We start from the raw sequence: 15,532 nt of genomic DNA on the forward strand, positions 1-15,532 counted from the left end.
CTTTTTGTTTGCGAATCCCTGTTTGTATCCTTTGAGCGCACGCCCATTAAGTAGCGATCAAATCAAGGAAATCGATCAAACGATCCCCGTGCCAGCCCAAATCATGATCTTCACCAACTTGGATTTGGTTCTCTCGCGAAAATCGCGAGTTGCAGAGATGAGAACCATGAAAAGCAAGATCCCGAATAAGAAAACAGAAACCGAGGAAGAGGAAACCACAAGAGTGAAGACTAGTAGAGTCTCGTCTTTTGTCATTCTTTGCTCCTTTTTCACTCAATGATTCCTTCGAATTTGCCGACCAAAAATTCTATATGTCTATTCTATCTATGATATTTCTATATATATAGAATATGATATCTAATATGACATCCGATTTGTCAAAGGGATTGGATTGGTGACTTACCCATTCAGTGACTTTGGCACTGGACGTTCCAAAAACGGGTACTATCGGATCGGGTGAATTAGAGAATAGACAGAGGTCCGTTGGCATTTCAGCCTTTCTTCTCCTTTCAGGGCCTATCCGAAAGAGAATCCAGTACCTCTTGGTCCTGAATATCAGAATAGGACGAACGAACCGGCCTCCGCGGATATCTTTGCTTCGGAACAAAACCCTGCAATCAAATAGATTGTCCCAAGGGCGCCATATTCTAGGAGCCCAAGTTATGCTATTGAAAATTCGTTCCTCTAGCAGTTCCGGTTTGAGCATTCCGTTCCCTTTTTCAAACTCCACTTCTTTTCATATAGCAATCCCTGATCAAAGAGAGAACAATATCCATTTCAAAACATTTCTAACAGATTCCTTAGTTCGGACCGACGAAGTAATGTCACTCGACTATTATCAACCTGACTGCAATCTTTTTCTGTCGGTAAGGATTGCACCAGAGCACCTTCTACTTCTAATAGGCCATGAACTATAGATAGAGAAGAATCATTCTGAGCGAGTACATAAGAAGCGATCCACTTTTTTTCATCGGTTCCAGGGGAAGACCAAAGATCTTGCGCGGCAGGTCCGCCAGAAAAACTCAAAAGAGAAAGAAGTCTCGTTAATCTCTTCATGCTCGTTCCAAGTTCGAAGTACCTTTTGGCCAAAGAAAAACCCGCTTCCTGACACGATTGCCTCTTTATCTTTATATAGATAGATTCTATGGGGTTATTACTTAGTAAGTCTATTTTGTACAAGAGCCCCTCCTATCTGATAGAAAAGGGTCCCATGATCCCGAGCCGATCTTACCTTGGCTCGCAAACCCCAAGTTTGTCTATGAAGAGCTAATCTAATTGTATTTTTTTCTAGAATGGATTTCTTATGTGGAATACTAATGGATAGGGCTTCGTTGCTAAGTGCTACAAGATCTAGTGCACTGGAACTCGTGGTTATGGACCCGAATCCTTTAGTATGGAACATTGTCTTTTCCAAGTAAAAACCCCTAGTATATGAAAGAATGAAAAGGTGCTTTCGTTCTTGTGGAATAAGAAGCCCTCGTACCTTAATGAAAGGAAAATCGTAATTTTTCGTTAGGTATTTGACCAAATAGGATCGTCCAGTTCCTACAGAACCTATCACTAAAATACCCGATAGGGCTAAGCGGAACGAAAAGGGTTTTCCATGAGATGGTAAATGAAAACGATTAGTCCCACACGAGGTTTGGGAATAAGTGATTGTCTGATAATGAGCAAGGAATATACGTCTTTCTGCTAAAGAGGATCTATTAAACTCATAATTCATTAGATCCTTGTTATCAATGCCAACTAGGTATCATAAGTAAATGGATCCCGGTTGTTCAATCCTTTGATAACCAAGGTCATTCTTTGCTAAAGAGAAATGATCACTATGAGTCAGACTCAATAGAATTGGATCCATTCCAAATAGCGAGAATTAGGATTCTTGATCCCTCTCAATCTCTCTTTCAATTCGAGGATCCAGAGAGGTGTTTTCATAGTCATCTCCGAATATTTGCCATCTCGGAATATTTTCGATTTCATTTTTCTATGATATGTCTTTCTATATGAAAATTGGTTATTTACGATGTACGATGATCCCTGTTAAGCATCCATGGCTGAATGGTTAAAGCGCCCAACTCATAATTGGTAAATTTGCGGGTTCAATTCCTGCTGGATGCACACGAACGGGAACATTCCATAAGTCTATTGGAACTGGCTCTCTATCCATGGAATCTCATCCATCATCCATACATAACGAATTGGTATGGTATATTCATACCATAACATAAGAACAATAAGAACTCGAATTCTTATCGATACTGGAACTCAGAGCATAGGAGGGAAAGTCGATTTATGGATGGAATCAAATACGCAGTATTTACAGAAAAAAGTCTTCGTTTATTGGGAAAGAATCAATATACTTTTAATGTCGAATCGGGATTCACTAAGACAGAAATAAAGCATTGGGTCGAACTCTTCTTTGGTGTTAAGGTGGTAGCTGTGAATAGCCATCGACTACCTGGAAAAGGTAGAAGAATAGGACCTATTCTGGGCCATACAATGCATTACAGACGTATGATCATTACCCTTCAACCGGGTTATTCTATTCCACTTCTAGATAGAGAAAAAAACTAAAGGAGAATACTTAATAATACGGCGAAACATTTATACAAAACACCTATCCCGAGCACACGCAAGGGAACCGTAGACAGGCAAGTGAAATCCAATCCACGAAATAATTTGATCCATGGACGGCACCGTTGTGGTAAAGGTCGTAATTCCAGAGGAATCATTACCGCAAGGCATAGAGGGGGAGGTCATAAGCGCCTATACCGTAAAATAGATTTTCGACGGAATCAAAAAGACATATCTGGTAGAATCGTAACCATAGAATACGACCCTAATCGAAATGCATACATTTGTCTCATACACTATGGGGATGGTGAGAAGAGATATATTTTACATCCCAGAGGGGCTATAATTGGAGATACTATTGTTTCTGGTACAAAAGTTCCTATATCAATGGGAAATGCCCTACCTTTGAGTGCGGTTTGAACTATTGATTTACGTAATTGGAAGTAACCAATTAGGTTTACGACGAAACCTAGAAATCGATCACTGATCCAATTTGACTACCTCTACGGGATAGACCTCAACAGAAAACTGTTGAGTAACGGCAGCAAGTGATTGAGTTCAGTAGTTCCTCATAGAAAATTATTGGCTCTAGAGATATGGTAATATGGAGAAGACAAAATTGTTTGAAGCACGCACAGAACCGGAAGCGCCCCTTGTTTCAAAGAGAGGAGGACGGGTTATTCACATTTAATTTGATGGTCAGAGGCAAATTGAAAGCTAAGCAGTGGTAATTAAGACCCCCGGGGGAAAATAGGGATGTCTCCTACGTTACCCATAATATGTGGAAGTATCGACGTAATTTCATAGAGTCATTCGATCTGAATGCTACATGAAGAACATAAGCCAGATGACGGAACGCAGAGACCTAGGATGTAGAAGATCATAACATGAGCGATTCGGCAGATTTGGATTCCTTTCCTATATATCCACTCATGTGGTACTTCATCATATGATTCATATAAGATCCATCTGTCTAGAGATCGTCATATACATCTAGAAAGCCGTATGCTTTGGAAGAAGCTTGTACAGTTTGGGAAGGGGTTTTTTGAGAGAAAAGAAGAATCTACTTCAACCGATATGCCCTTAGGCACGGCCATGCATAACATAGAAATCACACGTGGAAGGGGTGGGCAATTAGCTAGAGCAGCAGGTGCTGTAGCGAAACTCATTGCAAAAGAGGGTAAATCGGCCACTTTAAGATTACCATCTGGGGAGGTCCGTTTAGTATCCCAAAACTGCTTAGCAACAGTCGGACAAGTGGGTAATGTTGGGGTGAACCAAAAAAGTTTGGGTAGAGCCGGATCTAAGTGTTGGCTAGGTAAACGCCCCGTAGTAAGAGGGGTAGTTATGAACCCTGTGGACCACCCCCATGGGGGCGGTGAAGGGAAAGCTCCCATTGGTAGAAAAAAACCCACAACCCCTTGGGGTTATCCTGCGCTTGGAAGAAGAACTAGGAAAAGGAAAAAATATAGCGATAGTTTTATTCTTCGTCGCCGTAAGTAAATACGTAACTAGGAATATGGAAAATTGCATTTTTGGAATTTGCAATAATGCGATGGGCGAACGACGGGAATTGAACCCGCGCATGGTGGATTCACAATCCACTGCCTTGATCCACTTGGCTACATCCGCCCCTTATCCAGCTAAAGGATTTTTTTCTTTTTTCCATTGATCATTATTCTATTTATTCTGACCTCCGTACTTCGATCGAGATATTGGACATAGAATGCCACTCTTTAAAAAGGAAAAAAGGAGTAATCAGCTGTGACACGAAAAAAAACGAATCCTTTTGTAGCTCATCATTTATTGGCAAAGATAGAAAAGGTCAATATGAAGGAGGAGAAAGAAACAATAGTAACGTGGTCCCGGGCATCTAGCATTCTACCCACAATGGTTGGCCATACAATCGCGATTCATAATGGAAAGGAACATATACCTATTTACATAACAAATCCTATGGTAGGTCGCAAATTGGGGGAATTCGTGCCTACTCGGCATTTCACGAGTTATGAAAATGCAAGAAAGGATACTAAATCTCGTCGTTAACTGAATTCTGAATAGAAAGATTAAGAAGAAAAAAAGATTCAAAATAAAGACAGAAATACCCAATATCTTGCTAGAACAAGATATTGGGTATTTCTGTCTTCAAAAATTCTTATATGTTAGCAGAAAAACCTTATCCATTAATAGATGGAACTTCAACAGCAGCTAAGTCTAGAGGGAAGTTGTGAGCATTACGTTCGTGCATTACTTCCATACCAAGGTTAGCACGGTTGATGATATCAGCCCAAGTATTAATAACGCGACCTTGACTATCAACTACAGATTGGTTGAAATTGAAACCATTTAGGTTGAAAGCCATAGTACTAATACCTAAAGCAGTGAACCAGATTCCTACTACAGGCCAAGCAGCCAAGAAGAAGTGTAAAGAACGAGAGTTGTTGAAACTAGCATATTGGAAGATTAATCGGCCAAAATAACCATGAGCAGCCACAATATTATAAGTTTCTTCCTCTTGACCAAATTTGTAACCCTCATTAGCGGATTCATTTTCAGTAGTTTCCCTGATCAAACTAGAGGTTACCAAGGAACCATGCATAGCACTGAATAGGGAACCGCCGAATACACCAGCTACACCTAACATGTGGAATGGATGCATAAGGATGTTGTGCTCTGCCTGGAATACAATCATAAAGTTGAAAGTACCAGAGATTCCTAAAGGCATACCATCAGAAAAGCTTCCTTGACCAATAGGGTAAATCAAGAAAACAGCAGTAGCAGCTGCAACAGGAGCTGAATATGCAACAGCAATCCAAGGACGCATACCCAGACGGAAACTAAGTTCCCACTCACGACCCATATAACAAGCTACACCAAGTAAGAAGTGTAGAACAATTAGCTCATAAGGACCACCATTGTATAACCACTCATCAACAGATGCAGCTTCCCAAATTGGGTAAAAGTGCAATCCGATCGCCGCAGAAGTAGGGATAATAGCACCAGAGATAATATTGTTTCCATAAAGTAAAGAACCAGAAACAGGCTCACGAATACCATCAATATCTACTGGAGGGGCAGCGATGAAGGCGATAATAAATACAGAAGTTGCGGTCAATAAGGTAGGGATCATCAAAACACCGAACCATCCGATGTAAAGACGATTTTCAGTGCTAGTTATCCAGTTGCAGAAGCGACCCCACAGGCTTGTACTTTCGCGTCTCTCTAAAATTGCAGTCATGGTAAGATCTTGGTTTATTCAAATTGCAAGGACTCCCAAGCACACGTATTAACTAGAATATAGATAATAGAAGGCTTGTTATTTAACAGTATAACATAGACTATATACCAATGTCAACCAAGTCAGCCCAAAGATTAGCTATCCATATAACTAAATTAACCAAACCAATAATTTTGTATTTGTAAATGAAGTGAGTCAAAGTGAAAAACTTTGATGGGTCTTTTCTATATGGGTTGCCCGGGACTCGAACCCGGAACTAGTCGGATGGAGTAGATAATTCTTCCTTGTTACAATAGAGAAAAATCCCTCCCCAAATCGTGCTTGCATTTTTCATTGCACACGACTTTCCCTATGTAGAAATAGCCAATTTCTATTCCAAAGAGGAAGTTCTACTAATTTTTTTAATTAGTAAGTTGATTCACCTACTCTTTATTATAATAAAAAGAACATTTCAGAATGAAAAATAGAAAAGTTTTTTCTTGATCATTTATCAACCCTTTCCTGTTTCTTAATTTCGTCTAATGATTAATTAAGAGGGTTGACCAGGTCATTGATACGTATAATATCCAAATACCAAATACGCTCAGTGTGTGATCCACAGAAAGAAAAAAGAGTTGTTTTGGTGAACATCAAAGAAAAAACTTGCTCTTCTTCCATAAAAAATTCTTCTAAAAATGCCGAACCCAATCGTTGCATAAAAGTTCGTACCGTGCTTTTATGTTTACGAGCTAAAGTTCTAGCACATGAAAGTCGAAGTATATACTTTAGTCGATACAAAGTCCGTTTTTTCGAAGATCCACTATGATAATGAAAAAGATTTCTACATATCCGACCAAATCGATCAAGAATATCCCAATCTGATAAATCTGTCCAAATGGGTTTACTAATAGGATGCCCCGATCCAGTACAAAATTGAGCTTTTGATAAGTATCCTATGAGGAGAGTAGCGGGGACTATGGTATCGAATTTTTTCATTCGAGTATCTATTAGAAATGAATTCTCCAGCATTTGATTCCTTACTAACAAAGAACTTTTTTGTACACTTGAAAGGTACCCCATAAAATCGAAGCAAGAGTTTGCTAATTGGTTTATATGGATTCTTCGCGGCTGAGTCCAAAAACAGAAATAATATTGCCAGAAATTGATAAGGTAGCATTTCCATTTCTTCTTCAAAAAAAAAGTGCCTTTTGATGCAAGAATTGCCTTTCCTTGATATCGAACATAATGCATAAGAGGATCCATAAAGAACCATAGGGTTTTCCGAGAAAAACCAGGGTACATTATCCCAAAATGTTCCATCTTCCTAGAAAAGTGGATTCGTTCCAGAAAAGTTCCAGAAGATGCTAATGGTAAGCAAGAAGATTGTTTACGAAGAAACAACAAAAAAAATTCATATTCTGATACATAAGAGTTATATAGGAATTGAAATAGTCTTTTATTTTCTTTTTGAAAAAAAAAAATGGATTTCATTGAAGTAATAAAACTATTCCAATTCGAATAATAGTTGAGAAAGAATCGCAATAAATGCAAAGATGGAACATCTTGGATACGGTATTGAAGGAGTTGAACCAGGATTTCCAAATGGATAGGATAGGGTATTTCTATATGTGATAGATAATCCAAATGCAAAAATTTGTCTTCTAAAAAGGGAAATATTGAATGAATAGAGCGTAAATTCTGAAACTTTGGTATTTCTTTTTCTTTCAGACAAAAAAATTCCCGTAGCGAGAATGGGATTTCCACAACGATCGCAAACCCTTCAGATAGAATCTGAGAATAAAACTCAGAATAAAAATAATTTTTGTAATCCAATAATCGATCTTGGTTAGGATGATTAACCGAGTTATCCAAAAAATTCTGCTGATACATTCGAATAATTAAACGTTTCACAAGTAGTGAACTAAATTTCTTGTTATTACAACTAACAACTATTTCCACAGGTTCAGAACCATTTAATCCATAATGGTGGGCAAATGCATAAATATATTCCTGAAAGAGAAGTGGGTAGACAAAGTATTGTTGACGAGATTTATGTTTTTCTGAATACCCTTCGAATTTTTCCATTTGTATTTCTACTTGAATCAGAGAGAAGAAGCATTTCTCGGTTTATCGAATGATGATACATAGTGCAATATGGTCAGAACAGGGTGTTGCATTTTTAATACAAACCCTGGAAAGAAAGGGAGTCTAATCCACAGATCTTTTTCTGCTCCTTTTCTACCCAATTAGTTTATGTTTGTTCTAATTAAAAAAAAAGAACAGAACAAGTTTTTTATTTTTGCAGGCCAATCGCTCTTTTGACTTTGGAATACAGCCTCTTTATCAATATACTGCTTCTTTTACACATTCAATCCATAACATCCCTTATTCAATCCATAATCAAGAATAATTAGGATTTCTAAAAAAAAAAAGAAAAAATAAAGGGTCCACTCATAGGAAAACCCAACCTTTCCCCGCATCCGGCACTAATCTATTTTTAACGTCTAATTAGAGCGGGGAATCATTCCAATTAGGAAGTTCAGCTCGTTGCTTTTTATTTTACCAGAATTGGAGCCAGGCTCTATCCATTTATTCATTAGACCCAGAAAATCGTAATTTTGGATTCCATTCAAAAAAGATTGATTTTATTACGACATGCTATTTTTTCCATTCATTACCTTTGAGGATCAGTCGTGGTCTTCTAGACTCTACCAAGAGTCTGGACGAATTTGTTGTTTCATCCAAATGTGTAAAAGATCATAGTCGCACTTAAAAGCCGAGTACTCTACCATTGAGTTAGCAACCCAGATAAAAAAAGGATCTTAGATACGATCGAAATCCAAAAATCAATGGAATTACACCGCGCGCTTCTGTCAAAACATTGAACTAGCAAGACATCAAAAGATTTTTTTTATCGACCATGAAAAACACTCAAATGCCAAAACGAACAGGTCCGGTGAAATTCCACTAAAGTAAAGTTAAAAAAAGAGCGACCCTAATCACGATGGCCAAATTCTCCTTATTTTTAGCGATTTTTATTAACAAAAAATATATATTATAAAAAATATATATTATATTGTATGAGAATACATGCAAGAGGAACACCCTTATCATTTGAGCGAAGTGTAGGCGGAAAAATTGAATATGGAGTGAGGATAAAGAGACCCATCTATCTACAAATTCTATTTGTTCAATAGACCTTTGTCAATGGAAATACAATGGTAAGAAAACAAATTAGATAGAAAAAGTAAATAAAATAGGGGCTTATGTTGGATTGGCACGATATAATATAAATCCAAATAGGATTAAAAAAGAGGTAAATTGTGTCTAAATAATTAGACAACTAGGAATACTAATAATCTTCTCCTATCCTATTTTTTGATTCATTTAGTTCTTCAATTAACTCAAAGTTCTTTCTTTTTCTTTAAAGAATTCTGCCTTCCTTAAAATATCATAAACAGTTCTTGTTGGTTGAGCACCCTTTTCAAGGAAATAGAGAATAGCTGGAACATTTAAACAAGTTTGATTCTTTATCGGATCATAAAAACCTACTTTTTGAAGATCTCTTCCTTCTCTTCGAGATCGAACATCAATTGCAACGATTCGATAGACAGCTTATTGGGATAGATGTAGATAAACAACGCCCCCCCCTAGAAACGTATATGAGGTTTTCTCCTCATACGGCTCGAGAAAATGATTCGAATTTCTGTCGATAATAATAGAAATTAGACTATGACGTGCATTAATTTCCTTACAGAAAAAACAAATTTCATTTATACTCATGACTCAAGTGGGCTAATTTTGCCTGACAAACTTCGAAGGCAAAATCCTTCCAAAATTTTTGAGTCGTCTTTAAACTCTTTTCTTTGTCTCATTTCGAACGAATTGACTTTTATTCCTTATTCTAATCCAACTCTGTTGTTGAGACAATTGAAAATTGTGTTTACTTGTTCTGGAATCCTTTATCTTTGATTTGTGAAATCCTTGGGTTTAGACATTACTTCGGGAATTCCTATTTTTTTCTTTCAAAAGAGTAGCAACATACCCTTTTTTCTTATTTCCTTCGATAAAGCATTTATCTTCTATAGAAATCTAATAAGAGGGATTGATTCTGATATACTTTTATTGGACTTTCTTCTTATTTTAACCTTTCGATTTATTTCTATATTAAGGATAGACTGACAAAGTTGGCCTAATTTATTAGTTTTCACTAACCCTAGATTCTTTCCCTTGATAAAAAAAATTCTGTCCTCTCGAGCTCCATCGTGTACTATGTTACTTAAACCCAGCGCAAATTTGGTTCGGAACGAATAGAACAGGCTATGTCGAGCCAAGAGCATTTTCATTACTATGGAAAATGATGGATAGCAAAATCCACAATCGATCATGTCCTTCAAGTCGCACGTTGCTTTCTACCACATCGTTTTAAACGAAGTTTTACCATAACAAACATTCCTCTTTTCATTGCAAAGTGGTATAGAGAATTGATCCAATATGGATGGAATCATGAATAGTCATTGGTTTAGTTTTTTTATACTAATTAAAACTTGCTATCTATGGAGCAATATGGATAAAAGAAAGTAAGTATTTATCCGGGAAGCCTCCGCCAAGATCCAATTTATTTAAACCCATATTAAAATTCTATCATATGAATGAAACATAGTTTGAAAAAGACGACTAAACAAGTTTGCTTAAAACTTATTTATTCTTAAATTTCCACCCTCAACGGATGGCTCGAGATGATCAATCTTGAAGTGAGAAAAGAAGGATTGACTCTTCCTCAATAAATAAACTATCAACCTCCAAAAAAGTTTAATTAATTTAATTACTAGAATTAGAATTCTAGTAGTAATATATTTTTTCAGTACCAAAAACAATTAACTATAATAACTAAATAAACTATTCCAATGAAAAGATTGAAAGTTTTTGGTAGTTATAGAATTCTCGTACTTCTTCAACTCGAATACCAAAAGGAAGAAAAAAATATGACTAAGTGATTTTATAGTAGAGGCATATCCTGAATGTGCTTGATAGATCCCATTTTTTCATGAAAATAAAGATAGTCAATTTGACTGGACTTAAGACTTTATTATGTTTTCTGAGAAAGAATAAGATATCATTATTCTCTTTAATAAACTTTTGTCTCGTACGGAATACTATATGATTTCACCGTTTGTTTCATCAGAAACAATCTGGGACGGAAGGATTCGAACCTCCGAGTAACGGGACCAAAACCCGCTGCCTTACCACTTGGCCACGCCCCATTTCGGGTTTTATGCGACACTAATAAACACTAGTATGTTTATTTGTTATTCGTCAATACCATTTCAATTACATAAAAAAGGAGGGATATTCTCTTGCTAGTATTCTACACATGCGGATAATATAGAATCAAAAAAATGCATTGATCATTACATGGAATTCTATTAAGATATTATATGAAAGTCGAATTTATTCCACTCTCATTTGAGAGTGCGAATACAAGGAGGTATTTTGTGTTTGGGAAAGTCCGAAGAAAAAAGATTTTGAATCTGCCTTTTCCTTCTTTCCCTTAAAAAAATAACTCAAGAAAAATCCAATTATTTACTCTACAAGAATGAAATGCTTGTTATGCCTAATATACTTAGTTTAACCTGTATCTGTTTTAATTCTGTTCTTTATCCTACTAGTTTTTTCTTTGCCAAATTACCCGAAGCTTATGCTATTTTCAATCCAATCGTGGATATTATGCCTGTTATACCTCTATTCTTTTTTCTATTAGCCTTTGTTTGGCAAGCTGCTGTAAGTTTTCGATGAAATCTTTAGTACTCTGTATGCCAAATTGAATGATGTGTTCATTCCAAAAAAATTTTAAAATGGGTAAAAGCCGAGAAGTTTTATATTTTTATATTATGAACCTTCGATTCTAAAATTTAAATTCTTCTACATTGAATGGGTAGCTACAGCAATAAATTTGGATCAGCCTTTCTACTCCCCTGCACCTAGGTTGAGCAGGTACCTAAAGGTACCTACACAATACCTAACCACCTAACCCTATTTTTGCTATTGATAAGAGTGCTTATTATAAAAGAATTCTTGCAATTTTTTTCAAGAATTCTTTTTTGCATTTTTAGGTATAAAAAAAAACCATCCTAGTGGATCCGTGTGGTAAGGAAAAACTGGTAATCTATTCCTTAAAAAAAAATCTTGGAGATTATGTAATGCTTACTCTCAAACTTTTTGTTTATACAGTAGTGATATTCTTTGTTTCACTCTTTATCTTTGGATTCTTATCTAATGACCCAGGACGGAATCCTGGACGCGAGGAGTAAAAATTCAGTTTTTTTTTTTCTTATTGGATTTGTTTCGTACATTTATCTATGAGAAAATCCGGGGGTCAGAATTCTTTCCAATTCGAAAGTCCCAAATGATCCAAGGGAGCGGAAAGAGAGGGATTCGAACCCTCGGTACAAAAAAATTGTACAACGGATTAGCAATCCGCCGCTTTAGTCCACTCAGCCATCTCTCCACGTTCCAAAGCGAAAGGTTTCCGTGATATGATATAGGCAAGAAATAAGAAATAACGGTTGCAAAAAACCCCTTTTTTTTCTTTCAAAAGTCTATAAAAATTATATTGCCAATTCCATTTTAATTATATTCTTTTTTCTTAATGTTAATAAAAAAAGAAGAAAATTCTTGTTTTTTCTTTCTAAAAATCGATATTGGCCGAGAGACAATCAAATAGATTTTCTCTTTAGCGGGCATTTCCATATAGGACTTGTTATAATTATAATAAAACAAGCAGGTTATATAAAAAAAACGCTTTTTTTGTCGATTATTTATCAAGAAAGCAAAAAGGGTTCTTATCAAATCCACCATAAAATTGGAAAGAAGCATAAAGTAAGTAGACCTGACTCCTTTAATGATGCCTCTATCCGCTATTCTGATATATAAATTCGATGTAGATGAAATTGTATAAGCGAATTTTTTTTATTTCCTTAGACTTAGACCGCGCAAGACAAGAATTTTTCGCTATTTACGATTTCATATTCTTGTTACTAGATGTTCTATAGGAATAAGAAGAAATCGCAACTCCTTTGCGCTACACATAAAATTGGATTTCGAAGGTCCATTTTTTTTTTTCAGAATCCTCTATTATTTTAGTTCTTCCACCCATGCAATAGAGAGGGAATGGGAAAAGAAGGGTTACTTTTATTTGCATTTTTCCCTTAAAAGATAGACTTTGAAATAGGAGTCTTGGAATAATGCTGAATTCAAAGGTTTATTTCTTTCTATAGTATAAGAAAAACAATTTATTTCTATTTCTATAGTATAAGAAAAACAAATAAATAGTATAAGAAAAACAAATCGAATCAAATTCATGGATTTACCACGACCTCGGTTGTGACTGTGACTCCATAGATAAAAATGGGAAATTTCTCTCTTCGAGACCATTGAAAAAGGGCATTGAACGAGAAAGAAATCGTCCACAGATAATAAAACTATCATATGCCTTGGAAAGTGATATGAGGTGCTCGGAAATGGTTGAAGTAATTGAATAGGAGGATCACTATGACTATAGCCCTTGGTAGAATTCCTAAAGAAGAAAATGATCTATTTGATACTATGGATGACTGGTTACGAAGGGACCGTTTCGTTTTTGTAGGATGGTCTGGCCTATTGCTCTTTCCTTGTGCTTATTTCGCTTTAGGGGGTTGGTTTACAGGGACAACTTTTGTAACTTCTTGGTATACCCATGGATTGGCTAGTTCCTATTTGGAAGGTTGTAATTTCTTAACCGCAGCAGTTTCTACCCCTGCCAATAGTTTAGCACACTCTTTGTTGCTACTATGGGGGCCCGAAGCACAAGGAGATTTTACTCGTTGGTGTCAATTAGGCGGTCTATGGACTTTTGTAGCTCTCCACGGGGCTTTTGCACTAATAGGTTTCATGTTACGCCAATTTGAACTTGCTCGGTCTGTTCAATTGCGGCCTTATAATGCAATCTCATTCTCTGGTCCAATTGCTGTTTTTGTTTCTGTATTCCTTATTTATCCACTGGGGCAATCTGGTTGGTTCTTTGCGCCGAGTTTTGGCGTAGCAGCGATATTTCGATTCATCCTTTTCTTCCAAGGATTTCATAATTGGACGTTGAACCCATTTCATATGATGGGAGTTGCCGGAGTATTAGGTGCGGCTCTGCTATGCGCTATTCATGGAGCGACCGTAGAAAACACTCTATTTGAGGACGGTGATGGTGCAAATACCTTCCGTGCTTTTAACCCAACTCAAGCTGAAGAAACTTATTCAATGGTCACTGCTAACCGCTTTTGGTCCCAAATCTTTGGTGTTGCTTTTTCCAATAAACGTTGGTTACATTTCTTTATGCTATTTGTACCCGTCACCGGTTTATGGATGAGTGCTATTGGCGTAGTTGGCTTGGCTCTGAACTTACGTGCCTATGACTTTGTTTCCCAGGAAATCCGTGCAGCGGAAGATCCTGAATTTGAGACTTTCTACACCAAAAATATTCTTTTAAACGAGGGTATTCGTGCGTGGATGGCAGCTCAGGATCAGCCTCATGAAAATCTTATATTCCCTGAGGAGGTTCTACCACGTGGAAACGCTCTTTAATGGAACTTTCGTTTTAGCTGGTCGTGACCAAGAAACCACCGGCTTTGCTTGGTGGGCTGGGAATGCCAGACTTATCAATTTGTCCGGTAAACTGCTTGGAGCTCATGTAGCTCATGCCGGATTAATCGTATTCTGGGCCGGAGCAATGAACCTATTTGAAGTGGCCCATTTCGTACCAGAAAAGCCCATGTATGAACAAGGGTTGATTTTACTTCCACACTTAGCTACTCTAGGTTGGGGAGTAGGGCCAGGGGGGGAAGTTCTAGATACTTTTCCGTACTTTGTATCTGGCGTACTTCACCTAATTTCCTCCGCAGTCTTAGGCTTCGGTGGCATTTATCACGCGCTTCTGGGACCCGAGACTCTTGAGGAATCTTTTCCATTCTTTGGTTATGTCTGGAAAGATAGAAATAAAATGACTACAATTTTGGGTATTCACTTAATTTTGTTAGGTCTAGGTGCTTTTCTTCTAGTACTCAAGGCTCTTTATTTTGGCGGTGTATATGATACCTGGGCCCCTGGGGGGGGAGATGTAAGAAAAATTACCAATTTGACCCTTAGTCCCAGTGTTATATTTGGTTATTTACTAAAATCTCCTTTTGGTGGAGAAGGGTGGATTGTTAGTGTAGATGATTTAGAAGATATAATTGGTGGGCATGTATGGTTGGGTTTTATTTGTGTATTTGGCGGAATTTGGCATATTTTAACCAAACCCTTCGCATGGGCTCGCCGTGCATTTGTATGGTCTGGAGAAGCTTACTTGTCTTATAGTTTAGCTGCTTTATCTGTCTTTGGTTTTATCGCTTGTTGTTTTGTATGGTTCAATAATACAGCTTATCCGAGTGAGTTTTATGGACCCACCGGGCCAGAAGCTTCTCAAGCTCAAGCATTTACTTTTCTAGTTAGAGACCAGCGTCTTGGAGCTAATGTGGGATCCGCTCAAGGACCCACAGGTTTAGGTAAATATCTAATGCGTTCCCCAACTGGGGAGGTTATCTTTGGAGGGGAAACTATGCGTTTTTGGGACCTTCGTGCTCCATGGTTAGAACCTCTAAGGGGCCCCAACGGTTTGGACTTGAGTAGGTTGAAAAAAGACATACAACCTTGGCAAGAACGACGCTCAGCAGA

The sequence above is a fragment of the Triticum urartu genome, unplaced genomic scaffold, assembly GCF_056163025.1.
Source record: "Triticum urartu cultivar PI428250 unplaced genomic scaffold, HENAU_Tu73 scaffold534, whole genome shotgun sequence".
NCBI lineage: Eukaryota > Viridiplantae > Streptophyta > Magnoliopsida > Poales > Poaceae > Triticum > Triticum urartu.